The 22,885-nt window shown below is 36.0% G+C and overlaps 1 protein-coding gene across 1 annotated transcript in view; it reads left to right on the top strand.

Moving 5' to 3' along the window:
- Positions 1 to 22,885, top strand: part of CHRM3 (cholinergic receptor muscarinic 3) — a 324,438-nt gene that overhangs the window by 15,339 nt on the left and 286,214 nt on the right. The window contains exon 2 of the mRNA XM_045294261.1: positions 9,177 to 9,234. The gene's annotated coding sequence lies outside the window, so the exon portion shown is untranslated. The remainder of the gene's footprint in view (positions 1 to 9,176; positions 9,235 to 22,885) is intronic.

A 22,885-nucleotide genomic window follows, 5' to 3' on the forward strand; every position in this document is an offset into this window, starting at 1 on the left:
GAAATGGGGAACCGATTACAGGGATCCACATATGACCTCCTCCCTGGGGAACAGACAACAGAAAAGTTGGTGAAGGGAGACAATATGACAAAATAATAATTTATAAATTATCAAGGGTTCATGAGGGAGAGGTTAGGGGAGAGGGAGAGGAAAAAATGAGGAGCTGATGCCAGGCGCTTAGGTGGAGAGCAAATATTTTGAGAAAGATGAGGGCAATGAATGTATATATGTGCTTTACACAACTGATGTATGTATGGATTGTGATAAGAGTTGTATGAGCCCTTAATAAGATGATATAAAAAATAAATTAAAAAATTTAAAAGTGAGACAGACACTTAACAGCAAGCAGAAAACTATTTACTAAATCTTATCAGCTTGGAGTGATATAATAACTTTATATCATTATCTTATTTTGAAGACAGGCCAATTTTAAATATTATGTAAAATTCATTGCACATGAAACAAAATGGCAATTCTCAAAAAATATAGCACCTAGTTTGATCATTTTTAGAAAGTGAAAGAAAATCTGTATTTTGTAAATAGCATCCTCTATACCATAGGGGTTAGGAATTTCTTTGTATGAATTCTAGCTCTAAAACTTTCTAAAGGCTGTTTATAATATAATATAAATGTCCTTGGATAAGTCAAAAAGTATTGCTATAACATCATAGAAAACGTTATTAAAATATGGAAATGACAAGCTATTGTTTCTTAATATATACTCCATCTAGCAGTATATGTTGTTTCCAAAAGAGTTGTTTCCATCTCCTAATTCATTCCCAAATAATTCTAAGCTTTTCCACATGCACAATGCCAAAATGGCAGCGATGGCATACTGAGTCTAGGCCATCGACTCAGAAGCTGTTGGCAAAGTAGATTGATACAGTAGCTGAAACAATGGACTCAAACAATTTTGAGGACACAATGCAACAAGGTGGTATTTCTTTCTGTAGTGTGTATGTAGAGTCGTCACTATGATACATCTAGCAATAGGGACTCAAATCTTATTCCTTTGAAATATTCACTAAAACTTTCTGAGGTGAATATAACTGGCTGAGCAGATCATCTGGAAAATCATTGCTTTGATTAGATCCTCTTTTGAAAGTTACTCTTATAGGACTAAGACTCTCTCTGTGTCACAGAGAGAGCTTGTCTACTTGTCTGCAGACACCCACTGAGTTCATAGGCATGTTTAAACATCTTTCGCTTAGAAAAATCTGTGAATATATGTACTAGAATCCTAGTTGCAATATATACTTTTTGACTTACTGTGATGTTGGAAAAGATGGATCGTGAACAAAGTAACCCTTTCTTCTGAGTGAAACATTTATACTGTATAACCATAGTAATGTGCCGCTTATTTTTAAATACTGTATTCTTTAATATGTTGAGCAATAGAACCAAGTGCCAAAGGCCTCAAACATATGTTGGTCTTCTACCAGTTATCTGTGACTTTCTGTTTACTTCTTAATTTCTGATTTCATTACATTTATGTGAAGATAAATAAATTTTCAACTCAGTCCCAAAGGGGTAAATAAAATGTCATCACAATTGTGCTGTGACCTGTCCTTCTGAGAGATGTTTCCCAGTAATGAAAACCATTCTAAAGCATACCTGCAAACTAAATCCTATGTAGAATTTTTTTCTTCATATTATCTAACTTAAACTTCCCAAGAGCCTGTGAGATAGGTAATAATCCTCATCATCTATATAAAACAGAAAAAAAAAATCATGAACAATTCCTTATCTCCTTAGAAAAGAAAGATAAGCCATGATCACCAAAATCGGGGCAACCCTATGTAAAATGGAATGAAACATCTTCTGATACTATGACAACTTCAATGTGTTACTATTTTTGAGCTCCTTGCTGTAGTGTCCATCTATCTCATTGAGAGACTTTCTCTTTTTCCCTGACCTAATAGTTTACCAGCCATGATATTCTTCTCTAGCCACTAATCCCTCCTGATAATGTGTTCAATGTGTGTGAAATTGAGTCTCACAATATATTCTGATTTCCATTTTGGTCTTTTCTTTTTAACTTATCTTTTCAATGGCCTTTTACTTTCTTCATGTATGTTGCCCTTCTTATCACCCAACAACTTTTTTGGATTTTGTTCATCAAAATTCACTGCCATTGAGTTGACTTTTATTTTGACAGCAACTCTATAGGACAGAATAGAACTTCCCCTGTGGGTTTCCAAGACTGGAAATCTTTACAGGAGTAAAAATTCTCACCTTGATGGAGTAGTTTGTGATTTCTAACTGCTGACCTTAGGTTAGCAGCCCACTATACTAGCAAGTCTCCTTCAGTCATTAGTGTGGTTAAATACATCACATGTATTCTTGATATGGTCTCTAAATTCAGGCAAAATATGCACAATAAGACTAAACTGAAGAAAGATCTTACTTTCGTTCCTATGAACTTATTTTAATTTTCTTCAGTTTCAATTTGAACAAGTATACGAGCCATTGGTGGTTTGTTCCACAATCAGCCCCTGGTCATATTCTGATTGACTGAGTTTCAGTAGGAGTCCTCTGGTGGATAAATTTGCTTCTGGGTTCTCAATTCTGTTCCATCGTTATATATATGTCTTCAAATATACCACTACTTGGTTACTTTGGCTACCATTACTGCTATTCTCTTATCTAGGGTCCCTTTCATTCCCATAAAAGGTTAGTGAGTGGTATTTCCATCTACTAAAAGAATATGGAATCTGGGTCCAGATTGCATTGTGTCCATCTATCACTTTATGTAGTATTAACATTTTCACCATGTTAAATCTTCCTATCCATAATCACGGCATGTTTGTCATTTATTTATGTCTCTTTTGATTTCTTAGTGATTTTATAGTTCTCTTTATAATAAGTATTTTATATATTTTGTGAGATTTATTCCTATGTGCTTTATGTTTTTGATAGGCATTGTAAATTGTAATGTTTTCCTTATTCTTTTGCAGAGTTCTATTTATTGGGTTAAAAAGAAATCTGACTGGTTTTTAAATGTTGACTGTGCTGCCATTGTGCTGAATATTCCAATTAGTTCTAGTAAATTTCTTACTGAATCGCTAGTATTTTCTATGTATGGGATCATATTATGTGCAAATAGTAATCGTTTTACTTATTTCCTAGCAAATTGGATGCCCTCTTTTTTGCCCTCTCTTGCCTTATGGTCCTGATTAGGACTTTCAAGAAAATGCTAAATGGAACTGATAGAGAGCATGGTTATTTGCTTCCCATTTGCAAGGGGAAGGTTTTTCAGTCTCTGTTGTGTATATGCCCTTCATTATACTAAAATTTTCCCCTTTAGTCTTATTTTGGTTTTATTTCTCACACACACAAAATTTCACCCTATTTGGAAATTTATAATAAATTTTTGCCTGATTGGTAAAAAGGCCATCATTTTGAACAAATGCATGTGATTGTTTTTCTTAATATTCCTAGGCTTTCAAAATATTTGTGTGACATTGTATTTCTTTATTTAAATTCATCTGCCAGTAATGCCATACAAAGATGCTTAGCACAGTGATCTAAGGAGAAAATCTATAGAGCTAGTAAGAAACTATTCTGTCTTACATTGAAGTAATAATGATGTTTGGGCCCCAGCTGAGAATATCAGAAAGCAGGAACCTTTGGTTAGCGATGGATGGTCACTAGGCAGTAACAAGGAGCTAAAGAACCAGCATCAGTCAGGAAAACTTACTTGTTACAGAAGAAAGATTGCTTACAGGGTTTAGATGGGAACTGTCACAGGCTTAGCACTTGATGCTGCTGGAGGAAGCCACTTCAGGATTTGAGAGGGGAAGAATTTTGCTTATTTGGGTAACAAATCATACAAGGGTTATGCAGTTTGAGGTGGGTGAGGAAAGACTAAAAATACTTAACTTGTTTGTTTTCATTTTAAACTTTTAAGAGTCCATCAGACTTGAAAAGAATAGCGTTGGTCAAGTGAGACAGGGTGGAGATTTGGACATATGAGGAAGTCCATGCAACATCCTGAAATTGCATTTTCCAGATCCCTTTATAACCCCTGGGAAGTTCCCAAGAATCTCTTGTACAGGAATATTTTCAATAGCTCAATGTTCATGAATGGGCAAGAATTAGCCTTACTTACCTTATTCAGTGCTTGTTAGAACATTTAACCAATTTATAAAAAAGAAAAATATTTTAAAGTTCAGGGGCTAAAAGTTTTTAACCAGATAACCAAACTGCAGTTTAATTTAAATACAATTTAATCTTGAAAAATAATTACTAAGCAGTTGTATGACTATAGAGTGACATTAAGCCATGCCCTCTGTGTCTACAAGATCCCTAGGTAGGGATCTTGACATAAAGGCATTTACCAATTTAAAGTTTTAAATACTGTTCCTAGGAAAATAATCATTGAGACCTTTTAGTGAATTCTAAATGCTTTATATTGAATTAACCCTTTTCTCTTCAGTCATTTTGTTTTCCCCTAATTTATAAGTGTAGATGATTAGTGGATGAAATACTACTCTCCATGTTTTTGTGTAAAATGAAATGGCAGGCTCTAACTCCAGGTTCACAGTTCCTCCCTAAGGAAAATCATTTGAAGATTTTTTTTCCCTCTTACCAAACAAGTATCTGGAGAGATTAATTGTAGAGTAATGAAATCAAAGAGTGCATATTTCAGTGTTTTGATAAGGATCGTGAGACAAAAGCCAAAGGGAACCTAAATATCTGAAAATGAGTTAACAACTTCCAATGTTACCTGTTTTCTTTAGTCTATATCTGGAATATATTCTAGATTACTCCCTTGAATCTGAAAGATTATATTGCCTTTAGGTATCTTTTGAGAAACAATAACAATCTTCCACATAATTATTTGGAGGCTGAAATATACCAGGGGACAAGAGACTTGTAAATATGTCTTTTGAAAAAAGTGGGCTTGATGATGGTGCCACAAACCCTTAGGAATATTGTATATGCAAGGATGAACCATTCCATGGAGAGTTATCTACGAAGTCTAAGAGATTTTAGGTCCCAAACTCAATGCTGGAATCCAACGTCTGGTTAGATAAGATTTGGATGATATCAAGGAGTTGCTGGGTGGTACAAAAGGTGAATTCAATGTGGATGCTATGCTAAAGGTTGTAGATTCAAGTTCACTCAGAGGACAGACCTGATAATCTACTCCCCCACCACCACCACCACCCACATCAGCCATTGAAAACCCTGTGAAGACGTTCCGCCTTGACTCAGATGCTGTCAATATGAGTCACAGTCCACTCAACTATGTTGGTTTTACATATTGTTGGTTTTACATTGTTGCCTTGGAATCCGCTACAATTTTGAGAAACAAATTATCCTTGGATAAGAAATAGCAACTGAGGTTACATAAGGGATAATTTTACCTCATGTTTTAAGGCCCAACTCTTTCAAAAAAGATAGTACAAATGTACTGCAAGTTAAGCATGCTGTTCTGTGCAATGCTGATGAGACTCTAATGAATATTTTGATTCCATAACCACAGATAAATGTGGAAAATATAAAGAGAAAAAAGGCAGGAACAGTTAGGAAAACTATACTGCTTGCCTAGGAGACCCAGTAAACTTTAAACTTATGAATAAATACTCAAGAGGAAATGACAACCTTTTGTGTTCTATTTTTGCAGGAAACAAAATATACAGCAGCTATACCTGTAAGGGTTTGCACTAAAAGTAGGAGACAGTTTCTACACCATGAAATTTCTGAATTAAGAGGAGTAAAAGCTAAAAGAAGTTGTGAAGATTACTTATTCAATTGGTAGTCATTAAATTAAAAAATGAAATGGAACACATAAAGATGATACTCTAGGCATTAATGAGCTGAAATGGACTGAAATTGGATATTTTGAATCAGAAGATCCTATGATTTACCATGCTGGAAATGAAACAATCAAGAGGAATGCCATTGCTTTCATCATCAAAACTAACATGTCAAGATCTATGCTGAAATACAATGTTGTCTGTGATAAAATTATGTCTATCCAAATTAAGGAAACCTAATCAATGCAACTATTATTCAAATTTAGGCACCAACCACTAAAGCTAATGATAGAGAAACTGAAGAATACTATCAGTGACTTCAGTCTGAAATTGATCAAACATACAGTCAAGATGCATTAAAAATGATTGGGCACTGGAATGCAAAAGTTGGAAATAAAGAGGAATGAACATTAGTTGGAAAACATGGACTTGGTTATAGAAATAAAGCTGGGGATTGCATAACAGAATTTAGCAAAACCAAGATTTGTTCATAGTAAATACCTTTTTTCAACAACACAAAATGTGGCTATTCACATGGACTTCTCCAGATGGAATACACAGAAATCAAGTTGACTACATCTTTGGGAAGAGGCCATGGACAAGTTCAATATCAGCAGCTGAAAGCAGGTCACTGGCTGACTATGGGACAGATGGTTGATTGCTCATATGTAAGTTCAGGTTGAAGCTGAAGAAAATTCAAACAAATCCATAGGAGCCACAATACTATCCTACCCAAATCTCTATCCCACCTGAATTTCAAGAAGAAATTTATAAGAATACATGGAACAAGTAAGATCATTGCTGGTATCAGATGGATCTTGGCTGAAAGCAGAGAATATCAGAAATATGTTTATTTTTTTTAATTGACTATAAAAATCATTTGTGTGTACCATAACACCTCTGAAAAGCCCTGAGAACCATGGGAATTCCAGAACATTTCATGTGCTCATGGGAAATTGTACATGGATCAAGAGGCAGTTTTGTGAACAAAATAAAGGAATACTGTCTGGTTTAAAACCAGGAAAAAGGTGTATCTGGGTTGTATCCCCTCACCATATTTATTGAATTTGTATGTTGAGAAATAGAGAAGCTGGATTATATGAAGCAGAATATGATATCAGGATTGGAAGAAGGCTTATTAACTACCTATACTATACACATGACATGACCTTGCTTGTTGAAAGGGAAGAGGATGAAATACTTACTGATGAAGATATCCTTTATACCATGTTCTTTTCTGAATTTTACCAGAACCCCTGGCAGCTCCCTTTCAATGTACTGCTTCAATCATTGTTGGGTGCTCTTCAGTAAAATTTTACTTGCAAAGTCAGATCATATTTCTATAAGACTAAATTTCTTGGCTTAGATTCCCTTTAAGAAATCTACACTTCTACCAGTTTCCTAATTAGGAAACTTCCAGGATATTCATTTATTTATTTAGTAGATTATTTATAGCCCTACTATGTGCTGGTACAACATGAATTCTAGTTGTGTCATGGTGAGCAAGAATATACAGGTGTGACCCTCAGCAATCATCTGGAGAGAGAAATAGATATCAATAATCACCGAAACAGAAACCTGTACCTCTGATAATACTTCAACAGAGAGACATGGGTATATGATGCAATGAGAGTTACTAATACAGGAATGAGGGAATGAGCAGGTCAAGAATTCTCAGAGAGGGTTTCTTTGTGGAAAAACCATGTGAGCCTAGATCAGAATGATAAATCACAATTACCTACTGGAGATGGAAGAGCAGCAGAAGAAGACAGCTTATGGAAATGCTCTATGGTGGGAGGGAGCATTGGCCTGGCAACAAAAAAGAAGATATAACCACAAATCTGCTTTAGAGGCAACTGGGAGAGTGGGGCTGTCACACAGCAAGTGGGGAAAGCCTCAGGGGAAATGAGGTTGCAGAAATATCCACGTAAATAGAAAGACACTACAATGTTCTAACCCAGGGATGATATGGTCACATTTGTGCTAGGAGAAGTATACATTCAGCCCAGTTGTAAAACTTGAGGGGAAAAGGAACCATAGTCAGTAAGGTCGGAAGCTTTCATGGGAATTTTTATTGAAGATTAACAGGGATGAATGCTTTCAAAAGGAGATGAGTAAACTTATTTGGTACTCAGAAGGTGAAAAACTATGTCAAACTGATGGATTAAAAAGGGAAATGAAGTATGTGGATGTGGGAAGGAGGGTGCAGACACGAATTGCAGTTTCTATTTTGAGTATCTTCATAATTCATCTCCCACCTTGGCCAGCCATCTGACAGCAGCTTTGTGACCACTCAGCTGCAGGGCATCCAATAGGAAGGAAAGACCTTTACCATAATGTGCCGGGAGAATAACTAAGATATATTTCTTTCCCCCGTACGATGTACTTAAGTTCAGATAAAGTAAAACTAAAATAATGAAAAAAATAATAAATAAAATAAAAAATATAATCTAGTGAGTAACTTAGAGGTACCTAAATGTAGCCACTTTCATGGGTTGTACAACAAGTTTAGAAGGTCAACTTACAAGGGTCACATTGCCTCACCACATAACTCATGTATGTAGGTGCTTCTTGACGTTAAGGACCAGTTACCCACAGTTCTAAAAAATGATAATGTCTTCCTCCATCTATTATAAATTTCTCATTCCTAATTTACTTCCCCCAAATCATCTTTTTCCCATAATTAACTATGCACTTCCATCAGGGAAAATTTGACAATCTGGGGATAAGGGCATGATCTTCTCTTGTGACTTCAATGGGTCAATTGGTAGAGAATAAGCTATGAACATAGTCTAGAATGTTGAGGTATAAATAATACTCTGTAGTTGAGTCTTGGACTTTTGTGTGCCATTATCATATTTGTATTTCAGAAAATGTCTTCTGCTGAAATATGAAAAGTGGGTGCTAGAGGAAGAAGGCTGCACATGTAAAGATCAGTGATAGATTTCTGCATCCATTCTAAGACGATTATGTGAGAACTTGAACCACAACAGTGAAAATGGTAGTGAAAAGATTCAGTTAAAAAAAACATAAAGGCTTTATGAAGGCAGTACATCATAATAATTAACAGTCAAGCCTTTTTTTAGGAAAAAAGCCTGGTCTCCAGACTTGGCTCATTACATTCCACTAATGTGAATTGGAAAAAGTAATTCATTCCACTAAACTCACTTCTCTCATCTGTCAAGTGAGAATGAAAATACCTGCATCACTAGATTGTTATGAGGATTAAATGAGATAATGATACAAAGCATTTTGTCTAGTGGATAAATTTTAAATAAATATGAGCTACAAATACAAATAAGAATCATGATGTTAATACTTATTATGATGAGATTTTTGTGACTGTTTATGAGTCGCAATAAAAAATAGGAAAACAAAATGAACCCTGTTGTCTTCATTTCTGATTTACAGATCTGCTTTGGAACCACCAAACATTTCATTGAGAAAGACATTTGATGGACAAAACTTGGTGAGTTTACAGTTTGTGTTTCCTGGTGTTTGGGTGCTTTTATTTATTTTTGTTTGTTTGGTGCTTTTAAATAGCCAAGTATACAATAGTTAACTACCACTCATGAAGATGTGGGAGAGGTGGCTTTGTTAGTGATGAGGATGTTTTGATAATCATAGCCACTGACAACCCAGTAAGACTCAAATATGTAAGAGATTGAGGTGAAACAAGAGCCAAAGAATCACACAGAACAGCCATGGGCAGAGCCTTGAAGAAGGACTTGTTAGGGGTGGGCAAATAACGTCTTTGGAAAGAATCCTGAGTGAAAGAAAGGGTCAGAGGGGTAACACAAACAAAGGATATGGTGATGTCTCCCAAGTCAAAGCAGGAAAGAATACTAAGATAGGACCATTAAGTAATAACAGTATCACAGCTAATTTTTAGTAAAATGCAAAAAAGATTCATTACATTTATCAATTAAGGTGCTACAAACTACCTTGGAAAATTCAACCTCAATGAAGAACTGGTAGGAATCAAAAGGATACTTAAAAAGAGTATAAAAACTCAAACTCACTTCCATCAAGTTGATTCTGACTCACAGCGATCCTAAAGGACAAAGTAGAACTGTCACTGTGAGTTTTGAAGGCTAAAACCTTATTAGCCTCATCCTTTTCCTATGGAGTAGCAGTGGTTTTGAACTGCTGACCTGAGAGTTAGCAACCCAGCATGTAACCACTGCACCACTAGGGGCTCTTTTACATAGGCTGGGGGTGAATTATTGAATATATATATATTCACTAGCCATTCTATGGAGGAATGATGTAGCACTTTCCTCTGGTACAAATTTACAGCTGTGGAAATCCAAAGAGGTGGTTCTTCTGTGATGTATAGGGTCAGTGTGAGTCAGAATTGACCCTGTGGTAGTGAATTTAGGGAGTTTTGAGGGGAAATAGTGGCAACTACCATGTTATTTTTCTAGACTTCTCATATTACAATATTTTTTAAATGCCAGGAAATTGACAGTATATATTACAATGTGCATTTAAAGAAGTAGCAAAGCCTCAATCAGTTGCTATATAGATGCACTTGGGTTTAAAATGCAGCTTACATAGATGAAACAGGACATGTGGTTCATTGCACACTGCACAGAAGGTAAATGAAGTGTATATTTTCCGATCACAATTGGAATTTTAAGTGAGTGGAATGGAATAAACTCAGTTTGGAATTTGAAATAAATTCAGCTTGGAATGTGTCTCAGAGACCAACGTTTACACAAGAGCTGTACAAACTTCTCAATGTGAAACATGACACAAGGTGAAATTTTCCTGGCACCCCAGAGCCAGATATGGATTTTTAAAGGACTAAGGCACAGGAGTTCAGTAAAGAACTATTTGTTTCTATTTGGGCAAGGAAATATGAATGCTTATATGATTGAAAACAATATTTCACCTGGAAGAAGAAATTGTTTACCCTTTCTCAGAACCCGATAATTTTGTTTGGCATTATCAATGACATATTTTCATCTAATACCCATTTGGGGTCTCTTTTTGCTTTTGTAGTTTTAAGTAGATTTATATGTCACACAGGGGAGTACTTATTTGCAGAAGTGGGAAGTGACTGAGAGAAACACATGGAAAGAGTTAACTTCCAATCATTCAGAAGTAAACACTAGTTGCAGCTTACCTGCAGTGTTGCCAAAGCTGTTTTCACAGACAGATTCTCATGAGATTTGGTGGGGATCTTGAAGAGGAATAGACTTTGTATGTGAAGCTCAGGACACATGTGATACCTAGAAATAAATATTTTTCTAAGGTAAGTTCAAGGACATAAGACTTTTGATCTGCAAATAGCTGGTTTTATGGAGGTGGGGTGGGTAGGGTAAGAAATATTGAGGACCCGGGGAGATGCTGAACATCCTGGAGAAAGGATGGCTTTGGAATAGAGGAGACAGGCAAATGAGTGTAGGTCTGTGGGTTATACATGCAGAGTGGGAGTTTGAGCATTCATGTAATGATGATTTCCTTGGCTCTAAGAATGCAGGATTTGCTGAATTAGTAACCAGTTTTAATAGTTTGCTTGTTGTGAGCTTATAGTTGTGTAGAATTGTTTTTTTTCAATTGCATGCTATACTTTTCCGTATATTGTAGAATGTACTGCATAGTACACTTTCCATGCATTTATACTGCTTAAAGATGGCAGCTTGGGAATATTTAGCTCTAGTTTGCATTCCGGTTTAAACAAGATAAACTAGAACAAAAACAAAAACCCTCAGCTATCTAGTTGACTCTGACTCATAGCGAACTTGTAGGTCAAAGTAGAAACCCCACAAGGTTTCCCAGATTGTAAATCTCTATAGAAGCAAGCTGCCACACCTTTCTCTGGTGGAGTGGCTAGTGGGTTCTGATTAACAGCCTGTCAGTTTTTGGCTAAGCACTTTAAACCACTGTGCCACCAGGGTTCCAGAAAACCAAGATATAGTGCCCTATAATTTGGCAAATATTTGTTTCCTGGCAGTGATGAACCTACCAGTTTGATGGTTTACAATGTTTACAATTGCCACTGCTTGCAGCTTTATTTTTATCCCCAGATTAGACTCAAAGTAAGCTGATTTTATCAAGCCACAGGGTAATTCTGACTATCTCATCTGGTTGTTTTGATACAGTGTTGTTACAACTGACCTGTATATGTAGAGAATTACTAGGTCACCACCTCATGGAAATGTCTTTTAATTATGACACTGACAGCATGTGTCCACTGAAGTTAAGGGGGGAAAGAACTGCATGCTTTACTTGAATGCCAAATCTAGTTACATGAAAATGGGGTTTTAGATATGGTCAGATTATAGCTCCTTAAATGTTAGTCAGGTACAAAAACTCAGTGTAAAAAAAAAAGAAGAAAAAACAGCGTAGAAACAAGAGGTTTTTGAGGAACAACTGAACACTCAGATGTAGCAAGTATGTCCTTCAAACCACATCCTTCCTGTTGCCCGTGGGAAAGGTGTGGTATTTGTGTTGCATGCAGAGTAGATATGTGTGTGTTTCCATAAATAAAAGGATATTATGTGTGTGTTTGACTTTTGTGATGGCAAGATCAATAGATTACTCTGAAAATTTTTGTTCCAGCTCAAGGATCAGCAGATTTTAAAAATCTGCACTAGGAGCAGAGTATTTAAAATGCGAATGACCCATGATGGCATTCCTGGTGAAAAGCAGAACTGACACTTGCAAACGATGTTGTATCTATGCTGTTATTCTACTTACAATGGCTCAGTGGAAAAGACTTGACATATGTACCAATCTTTGGACTAATGAGCCATATTGTAATAATTTTTGAAATATTTTGTGTTCCTTTAATGAGTTCCATCCAAAATATATAGGATAAGAGTATATATTGCACTAAAACTGAAACCTTCCCTAGGTTACTTTCTTTGCTCCTATTGTTCATAATTTGCTCAGGTTGCCAGGTTAACAAATCAGCAGAGGATTAATGGATTTGTCATTTATTCAGGGACAAAATAGCACTCTCCTGAAAACAAAAAGTTAAAATTAAAAGTTGTAGGAAAGATTACACTTGTGTTATTATAATTAAAGAGGTCATGAAACCCTCAACTTTAGCAAGCCAGAACTTTCTATCTTGCAAGTCGCTATCACGTGAACAAAGATCAACCTGTGAACATATTCCGAATGCTCTAGAGATTTTAAGATGCTTAATCCCGAACATAATGAGGTTTTGTCTATAGACAAACATGTTAGAAATGATTAGTATCGTTAAGTCTTCTTATATACAATAAAGGAAGTCATCACCTTGAATATAATAAAAACAAAAATAACTGATTGAACATCTGTAAAAAGAGTGATTTTTTTGGAGAGGCAATATGCACTTTTTAATTTAATTTGTGTTTCATTTGAACCCAATTAAAATTGATTTGAGGACAATATGTATTTAAGTTAGTATTTCCATACAATAGTGTAGTACGAGTTCTTACTGTGGAGTTTTAAGTATTCAGAATTTTATTCAATTATCCAATTAGAAGAATACTGAATTGAAAGATTTGAAACGCAATAAAACCCCAAAGTCTGTACAATATAATGCTGATTATGTCTAAGAAACTCCAGTGTCTTTTTAATTCTTATAACCAATATAGGTAAAGGCACCTACCTGATTCTGAGTGAAATTCCTTTTAGAAAGAACCAAACCAGCTCACTGCCATGGAGTCAATATTGACTCATATCAACTCTGTAGGACAGGCTACAACTGCCCCTGTGCATTTCCAAGACTGCAAGTCTACAGGAGTAGAAATCCCCATCTTTCTCCTGAGCAGTGGCGACTGTTTTCTAAGTGCTGACCTTGAGGGTCAAAGCCCAATGGTAACCATTACTCCACCAGGGCTCATTTTTTTAGAGTGAGAGAACGCGGACTACAAAAGATGAGATTGGTGATAGAAGTGGAAGAAACGCCTTTTCTCCAGTTCACTTTAGTAGGTGCCTCTTCCTAATGTACAGTGCATCTACTTAGAATAGAATCCCAAGTACTACAAGATCAAGTGGAATCTTACATATTTAAATGATAGGCATAGCATTAAAACAGGTGTAATTGAGCAATTATTGTCTTAAGGACCTTTCAGAACTCAAAACCCAACTTAATGCTGTCTGTCGAAGCCCTCTCATAGCAACCCTACAGGACAGGGCAGAACTGCCCCCTAGAGGTTCTGTGATTGTAACTCTTTACAGGAGTAGAAAGCCCTTTCTTTCTCCCAGTGAACAGCTGGTGGTTTCTGAATGCATAACCAGGACACTTATGACATAATAAAAATTGCATTCCATGGACGGTATAAATGCATTTTAAAATATAGGCTACTGAGAGTTTTATGCTAAAAGTAAGCAAAAATAAAACTGTATATTCTGATGAAGTTTTCACACTCAAAAAAAATCTTTCTAACAGATTACAAAGAACTGACATGATATCAATCTAAATGAAGGATATTTTATTGAAATAGTCCCTACAATACCAATTCACAATTCAACAAAAATGAAATATCTTCCTACAGTATGTGAAGTACAAATGAAGTATTTTTTTTTCAAATGAAGCCTTAAATGTATAATTTTATTGAGTAATAGGAGTGAACTTGCAAAAGAATTGGAAAAGAATAGTAAATAGGGCCAAACAGTTTAGCAATATGAAAAAAAAATAAACAAAACTGGTGAAGAGGAGCAAAGGAACCAAAGCTGATGAAGAGTTTTCAGAACAATAGCTTATTTTTTAAAATAAACTTTAAAGATAAGGAGAATTTATCTCCTCAACAAAGGATAGGGAAAGCCCTACCACACTCTAGAATCCAAGAAGAAAATGAACAAATGTCCCTAGACCCCATTAATTACAGCAACAGGTAGTACTGACTATCTGTAGTTATGTTAAAATAGTAAATAGACCTTAACACAAGGAACACATTTTGTATTTTATTCAGATCTAACATTTTCAGGAGTAACATTTATGTTGACTATTGAAGTGAATCCTTTCTAGCTGATTGTACACACGTCTTATTGAAATCCCTTTTTCTTTTATTGAAATCACTTATTTCTTAAGTGTGAGTATTTTCAAAGTAGACATATATAGAAATTAAAGATCATGAAAACTAAAAGGAAAATAAAAATCAAGTTAAGTAGATTGTTTCATAAGTATATTATTTTATTCTAACAGACATCAATTTGATCAATATCCTCTATACTCTAGCTTTTACTTCCTCTGGATAATATGAGAAATATTGCTGAATTGTAATATCAGTTATATCTAAGTCTGCTTTCATATTTCAATTTATTAAACTATATACAAGGCTTCAACACTCAGTTACTTTATAGAAAATTAAACACATGAAACAATTCCCTAAGTAAGCATGATGCAGTACATAATATTTCTATAAATATTCTAGTGTGATACCAAAGCAAAAGAAAAAGTTAGTGTTTTCTAAAACACAATGTGCTTTTAATTGTAATGTATTATTACATTTTCTCTCACAGGTCAATCTTTTATATTATCCTTAATTGAGTTTATATGAAGAGAATTTGATTTTCCTTATTTTGGAATTGCTATTTTCAAATTTATCTGTGAAATGAAGAATCATCCAAACAAAAAAACACACTGCCATCAAATCAATTCCAATTCATAGGAACCCTATACAGGTTTTCTGAAATTGTAAATCTTCTCATCCTTTCCTAAGGAGCAACTGATAGGTTTAAACAGCAATCTTTGGTTAGCAGTCCACCATCTAACCTACAATACCATCAGTGCTTGTTAAACTGTTCATTAAGTTCTGTCATAATCCACAATTGATCAAGTACTCTTTAGGTTCCCATACTAAGGCATCATTCTTAGTGTTTTGTTTGCACAATTCCATTACACTAATTGGTTATAGCATTTCCAGGGACTAAACACAATTCCTCTTCAGCTGAAATTGTGTGAAATGTTTCTAAAATTAGATTGGAAGCTGCCATGGATCAGTCCTGAGCCAGGACTAAAGTAATGTATCTTAGAACAGTTTACTTCTCACCATGAAGTCCCTGGTGGCTTTAGAACTTTAAAATGAGGCTCCAAAGTTCAGGCCAGTAGCATTTTGCATCCTGGCAGCACTAGTTCAATTGGTTGCCATGTTGTGAATCCTGCCAAAAGCCATAGCCTTTCACCACAAGCAGTTGGGAAACAAACTTAATTTTATGAACGTATATATTCTGGCCTTGCATTTATACTCGTTGATGCCAAACTTTCCAAATATGGCTGAAACCCACAAATGATCTATTTTGTCTCTAGCCAAATCAATTTGGACCCCAAGCCAGAGTCTTGAATTTGTAGATGTTTGGTAAATTGTTGGTTTATCTGGGTCCATACAAACATACAAATTTAAGCTCTCAGTGTTCTTGTCAGGTGCTATCGAGTCAGTTCTGACCCATAGCAACCCTATGCACAGCTGAATGAAATATAGCCTGGTCCTGCACCATCCTCACAATTGGTCATGTACTTGAGCCCACTGTTGTACCACTGTGTCACTTTCTCTCTGTGAAGGACTTCATCTTTTTCACTGACCTGACACTTTACCAAACATGATATCCTTCTCCAGGGACTGTTTTTTCTTGACAAATGTGTCCAATGTTTGCAAGATGAAGTCTCACCCCCATTGCCTTTGACTGTATTTTTCCAACACAGATTTTGTTTGTCCATACAGCAGTCTGTGATACGTTAAATATTATTTGCCAGCGCCACAATTCAAACGCATTGACTCTTTTTAGGTATCCATTAATCAATGTCCAATGTTCACATGCATATGAGACAATTGAAAATAACATCACTGTTTTTCAGTACTCAAACGAGGTCTTGTGTAGTACATTTACACAGTGAAACAGGTTTTTAGATCTCTTGGATCCTGTTCTATGAACATTGACTGTAGATCCAAGCAGACAAAATCCTTGACAACTTTAATCTTTTCTCCATTATCATGGTGTTACTTACTATTCAGTTTTAAGGATTTGGGTCTTCCTTTCATTAAATTTTAATCCATACTGAAGGTTGTTATCCTTAATCTTCATCAGCACGTGCTTTAAGTCCTCCTCACTTTCAGAAAGTAAGTTTGTGTCATCTGCTAATTGGATTGTTAATTAGCCTTCCTCCAATCCTGATGCCACATTCTACTTGTGCTTCAGCTTCTCTGATTATTTTCTCAGCATACTAATTGAATAAGTATGGTAAGAGGATACAAACCGGCACACCTTTCCTGATTTTAAACCATGCAATATTTCCTTGTTCTAGTCGCACAATTGCCTCTTGATACATGTACAAGTTCCTCATGAGCACAATGATGTGTTCTGGAATTCCCATTCTTGTCAAGGCTATCCATAGTTTCTTTGATCCACACAGTCAAGTACTTTAACATCATCAAATAAACACAAGTAATCATCTTTCTAGTGTACTCTGCTTTTAGTAACGGTCCATCTGACATCAGCAATGAGATTCCTTGTGCCATGTCCTCTTCTAAGTATGGTGAGAACCTCTGGCAGCTCCCTGTCAATGTACTGCTGAAGCCATTGTTGGATGATCTTCAGCAAAATTTTACTTGCATTTGGAATCAAAGATATTGTTCTATAATTTTGAACATTCCGTTTGATCACCTTTCTTTGGAAAGGGTACAAATCTGGGTCTCGGCCAGTCAGTTGGCCATGTAGTTGTCTTCCAAATCGCCTGCCAAAGACAAGTGAGTGCTTCCAGGGCTTCATCAGCTTGTTGAAGTATTTTGATTGGAATTTCATCAATCTCTGGAGCCTTATTTTTTGACTAATGCTTTCAGTGGAATTTGAATTTCTTCCGTTAGTACCATTGGCTCTTGCTCGTATTCTGACTCTGTGTATTTTCTCAATCTTTTTCTTCTGTTTTCTGAATCATTCAGTATTTTGCTCATTGAATATTTCAATTTACCTAGATTAAGCTTTTAGTGACATAAGTTAAGTATGATTTCCTTTATCAAGTCGAAGGCCCAAATAATATACCTGTAGGAATTTTTTTTGTAGTTTTCTTCACATTGACACTTTCATTTTCTGTAGCAGTATATGATAGTGGTTAAGAGTCCATTTTAGAATTTTGTGTTTATGAGTTGAAGTCCAGGCTTCCTATTAAATATGTATGCTTGGAAATGTTACACTAATTTTACCACCGAAGGCACAAATTAAGATTCCATAAGATCATACATTTAAAGTTGTTAGCATACTGTCTGTTGTGTAGAATGCATTTAATAAATGGCAAATGTTAGAATAATTCATGATTATTCAGAAATCTAGTATTTTCTCCACCTGCCAAATTTACCTTAAACTTAATACCGTCACAGAAAATCCCTTAATCTTCTTATACCTCTATACCCTTTTGGAGTTTTTGAGTATCATATTTCATCATTACACCAAATCAGGTAAGCTAACAATTTTCATTGCTGAGTGTTGTTCCCCATACCCCCATGATACAGTGGTCAGTTCCTAGGCTGCAGTTTGAAACCACCAGCCTCTGTTACAGAAGGGTGTGGCAGTCCGCTTCCATAAGCACGACAGCCTTAGAAACTCTGAAACCCTTTCACTCTACCCTGAAGAGTCAACAGGAAATCAGACTCTAAACCATGGTTTTGTTTTCTGTTTTGGGTGTATTTTTTTTGTTTAGGTTTTGTGCCCCCATATAGTTAATTACCCAAAGTTAATTATTATCATGGTACATTCATGGTAGCATAATGGTTACTTGTTGGCCATTTGGAACTACCAGCTACTTGTAGGGATAAAGACAGTTCTTTCTACTCCTGTGAACACTTACAGTCTGGGGAACTCACAGGGCCAGTTCTACCCTGACCTAAAGGTCCACTGTGAGTCTCATCAACTCGATGACGGTAAGTTTGAGCATTATTATCATGAATATGTAAATATTCTTCATTTTTATTTCTGCATTCTTATTTCAGCCCTTTGTCATCTCCGGGTCTGACCTTTACAATAACCACTTAGCCATCCTTATACAAAATCTTGAGATCTTTCTGAAAACTGCCCCTTCCAGTACCGCTATCTTCCAGAAGCAATGTGCACTGTACAACTCTTCTAAGAGAAACATACTGCTTAACCTCAGCCCCCTTTCCAACTAATCTCCTCCCACAACCTATTCTGCACTTTGAAAGAAACTTCATATGTGATCATTTAAAACTTATTTTGCTTTTAGAAAAAAATCCAGCCTTATCCAGTGGCAATATGTTTTCTTTGATTTGTGTGGTATAATATTGGTATACTTTGCCAAATGGATATGCTCTTTTCTACCATAATAATGGTTAAATGGAAGCTTGGAAAACAAACAAAAATAAGCAATTACCTAACATAAGTCAGAGTGAAAATGTATGCCATGGTATTTGCTAAGTGTTTGGAAGTAGATTACTAGACTTTTCTTCCAGAGTGCCACTGAGTATACTAAAACCACCCATCACTTAAACATTTTAAGTTTTCTTGACATATGATTTATATATCATGTATTTTAATGTGTTAAACATATTAAAGCATTGTTCAATTATCACCACAATCAATTTTAGAACATTTCTTCTTGTACTCATTATTCTTCTCAAAAACTCACTACCATCAAGTCAACTCAGATTCATAGTGACCCTATCAGATGGGGGAGAACTGTCCCTGTGGAATTCTGAGACTATAACTCTGTGAGAGTAGAAAGTCTCCTCTCTCTCCTGCAGTGTGACTGGTGGTTTTAAACTGCTGACCTTGTGGTTAGCAGCCAAATACTTAACACTCAGTCACCAGGGCTCTTCCCAAACACCTCCGCTATTTCCCTAACAAAGTATTAATCCAGATACTCTCTCAATAGATTTCCTATCCTAGATTTCATATAATTAAAAGATATGAAAACCAACCAACACCAAAACAACAAACCACCACCAACAACAACAAAAACCCAGCAAGCAACAATAAAATAATACAGAGAAAACCCTCTAAGGAAAATAATAAAAACTAGAACAAATTTTAAATGGGTCAAAAGGGAGGACAAATGATATGGTGTTAAATTTTAACCTAACTATATCTGCATTCCAACGTTTTTGATAAGCAGTCAAGGGCTTATGTACTTATTCCACCCATGGACTCCAGAAGCTTAGAAAGCTAATATTAAATAAGAACCAGAAATCAGAAATAATTTATCATATTTCCAGAAATGTTATAAGACCAATAAGTAATCATATTAAGCATAACTCATTACCATAATCCATTGCCATCATGTTGATTCCAACAATTAGAAAATTGCAACTGCCTTATAGAATTTTCAAAACTGTAAATCTTTATAGAAGCCGACTGCCATACCTTTCTCCTATGAAGCAGCTGGTAGATTCAGAGCAATAATCTTTTGGTTAGGAACTGAGCTCTTTGACAGCTGTGCCTCCGGGGATCCTCACATTAAAGTATTGTGTGGAGCTAGGTAGGTAGGTACACAGATAGACATATATATCTTAAATATATTTGATTGAAAATGAAATGCAGTGATGATTTTTCAGACTTACACTGGACATGCTGGAAGGAGAGACCTGTCCCTGGAGAAGGACATTATACTTGGTAAAGTAGAGGCGCAGTGAAAATGAGGAATGTCCTCGACAAGATAGATTCATATGGTGGCTAGACGAGTTCACTGAGACTTAAGGATGGACAATGTTTCATTCTGCGTACATAGGGTCACTGTGGGTCAGAACCGACTAGATGGTATCTAACAACAACACCATTATAAATAATGTCTGTGTTATTACTGATTTTTAAAAATAAAATTTATGATTAATCAATAATATCTCCTAGATTTAATATGCTATATATTACTATGTAAGGTTGCATTGCTGCCCGTTTAAGCCCTTTTATTTTGACTGATTCTGATTTAACATTTTCAGAAGTGTAATCACCATACACCTTAGAGCTGCCTAAAATCACAAAGCATTGTAGTCACTTTGGGGAATCAAAAATAGCTTTTATTTCCTCAAATGATACTTTCTTTGCTCCCCAGGAGACATATGGGGAGTCTAATGGACAGAACACTACTAAAATCCACCTGTAGTAATTGTACTTTCCACTGGCTTCACCGTATTTATTTTTATTGTCACATGCTGTTGACCCTTGACTCCTGGCAATCCCATGTACCATGGGACTAGGCCTGTTGTGATCCAGACCATTTTCATTGCCTGATTTTTGGAAATAGACAGCCAGGCCTTTGTCCTTAGTCTGTCTTAGCCCATAAGTTCCCCTGAAACCTGTTCCATATCAGGAGAACTTACTGTCTCAACAACTTCAGGAAAATTGTGTAAACTCTGTGTTTTCTCCTCTATGTTTTAAGGATAATAATACCTATTAATAGAGTTATTTGCCTATCAAATAATAAATTTCAAGGAAAGCACTAGGTATATGCTTGGTGCACAGTCAGCAGTGAGAAATTGAAAGTATCATATTTAGTGAAGAGCTATAGTTTGCTTTGATGGGAATTCTTCCGGGAAGTTCTTAGTCTTCTGTGTAGACATGATTGTTGTTCTAAATAGTCTGCTCCTCACCCACAAAGAGTGAATCTTAAAATGTTATCTCAAAAACAAAATGTTATCTCATTTCAGAATGTTAGTTTCTTAATTTCTCTGTCAATTGAACCTTTTGCAGTGAGGCAATCTCTCTGACCTTTTTTGCTATCATCAATTGTTTAAAAAGCTCCCTTTAATTTTAAAAAGGCTTTTGTACTGCTTTTCCTTGGTGCTTGTTATAGGCTTGGGACCAAGTACTATAAAAAGTATTGGGCTGTATGAAGTTATAATGAAAGTAATTTAATTGGGCACTCTGCCTCCATAGATCAGCAAGGGTGAAAACGGCGTTTTAAAAAGAGTATATAAGAGAAATATTATAGAAGGATGACGGGAACCAACCTCATGGGTTGCTTTTGGCACTGAATTATGCACGCTGCATTAAGGCCAATGACAAATCTCACATCTTGTATATTTGCAAATGTGCTCCACTGACAAACAGATTTTCCACATGTGTTCTCCTAGGGAAGATGTCTAATCTGCATACATCTGTTTAGTTCATACCTGAACAGTTTTATAATCATGGCCCAAAGGCACCTAAATGCACTGCACATTCTCATCAGTGGAATAAATGCTATGTTTTCTGTTGAATATTTACATGTTTTATGGCTTCTACACAGGCTTAGCATTAGTGTATGGAATTACATGGCATTAGGAAGATATTGGGGTGTAAGAGAATGAGACCATTGGGTTTCTGGTCAAAGTTCTGTATTTTTGTCATGTAAGGTTTTTGGATATAATTACTCTGTGGCCTTATATTTGATAAAGGGTGGGAGTTGGATAAAGTTATGTCCACTAGACCCTCCTGGCTAGAGGTGGAGTCAAGACTGTAAATCAAGTGGTAGTTTGATGACACTTCTGTGGGGGTGTGGCCTTTTGTATGAGTGAGGGATGCTGGAAATTGGTCTCTGTTGAGACTTTGCCTTCCTGCTTGCTGAGACTCTGCCACCAACCCTGAGAGCTGCCTGTGCCCTGCCATGTTTCCACATCTTCAGACCCACATAATTCTGCACCTACCAGCCTGTGATCGTCCTACTTCCTGATCCACCATTCTGCATATAGCTATAGGAATCTTAAAGACTAATGGACTAGCTTCAGACTTATGGACTTTAGTTGGGCTGGACTGGTATACCTTCATATGTATATACTTCTTGATATAAGCTCTTTCTTATACATAGGTGAGTGTCACTGGATTTGTATCTCTACAGAGCAGACCTAACATAATAGGAACTAAGACAGATACAACTACTGGTGCAGGGAGTAGAAACTGGTCTTCTAAGAATACATGGTATCTGTCTTTTTTTAAAATTTCTTTTAATTTCTTATATCTCTTATCACAATCCATACATTCCTCCAGTGTGTCAAGCACGTTTGTATATATGCCGCCATCATCATCTTCAAAGCATTCTCTTCCCACTTGAGCCCTTGATATCAGCTCCCCATTTCTTCCCCCTCCCTCACTTGCCTGTCTCACGAATCCTTGATAAGTTATAGATTAATTTTTCCATGTCTCACATCATTCTCTGTTGCCCCTCATCCACTTTTGCATTATTCATCCCCCTCAGAGGGGGT

The sequence above is a fragment of the Echinops telfairi genome, unplaced genomic scaffold, assembly GCF_000313985.2.
Source record: "Echinops telfairi isolate 266 unplaced genomic scaffold, ASM31398v2 ScPeMD7_3509;HRSCAF=4178, whole genome shotgun sequence".
NCBI lineage: Eukaryota > Metazoa > Chordata > Mammalia > Afrosoricida > Tenrecidae > Echinops > Echinops telfairi.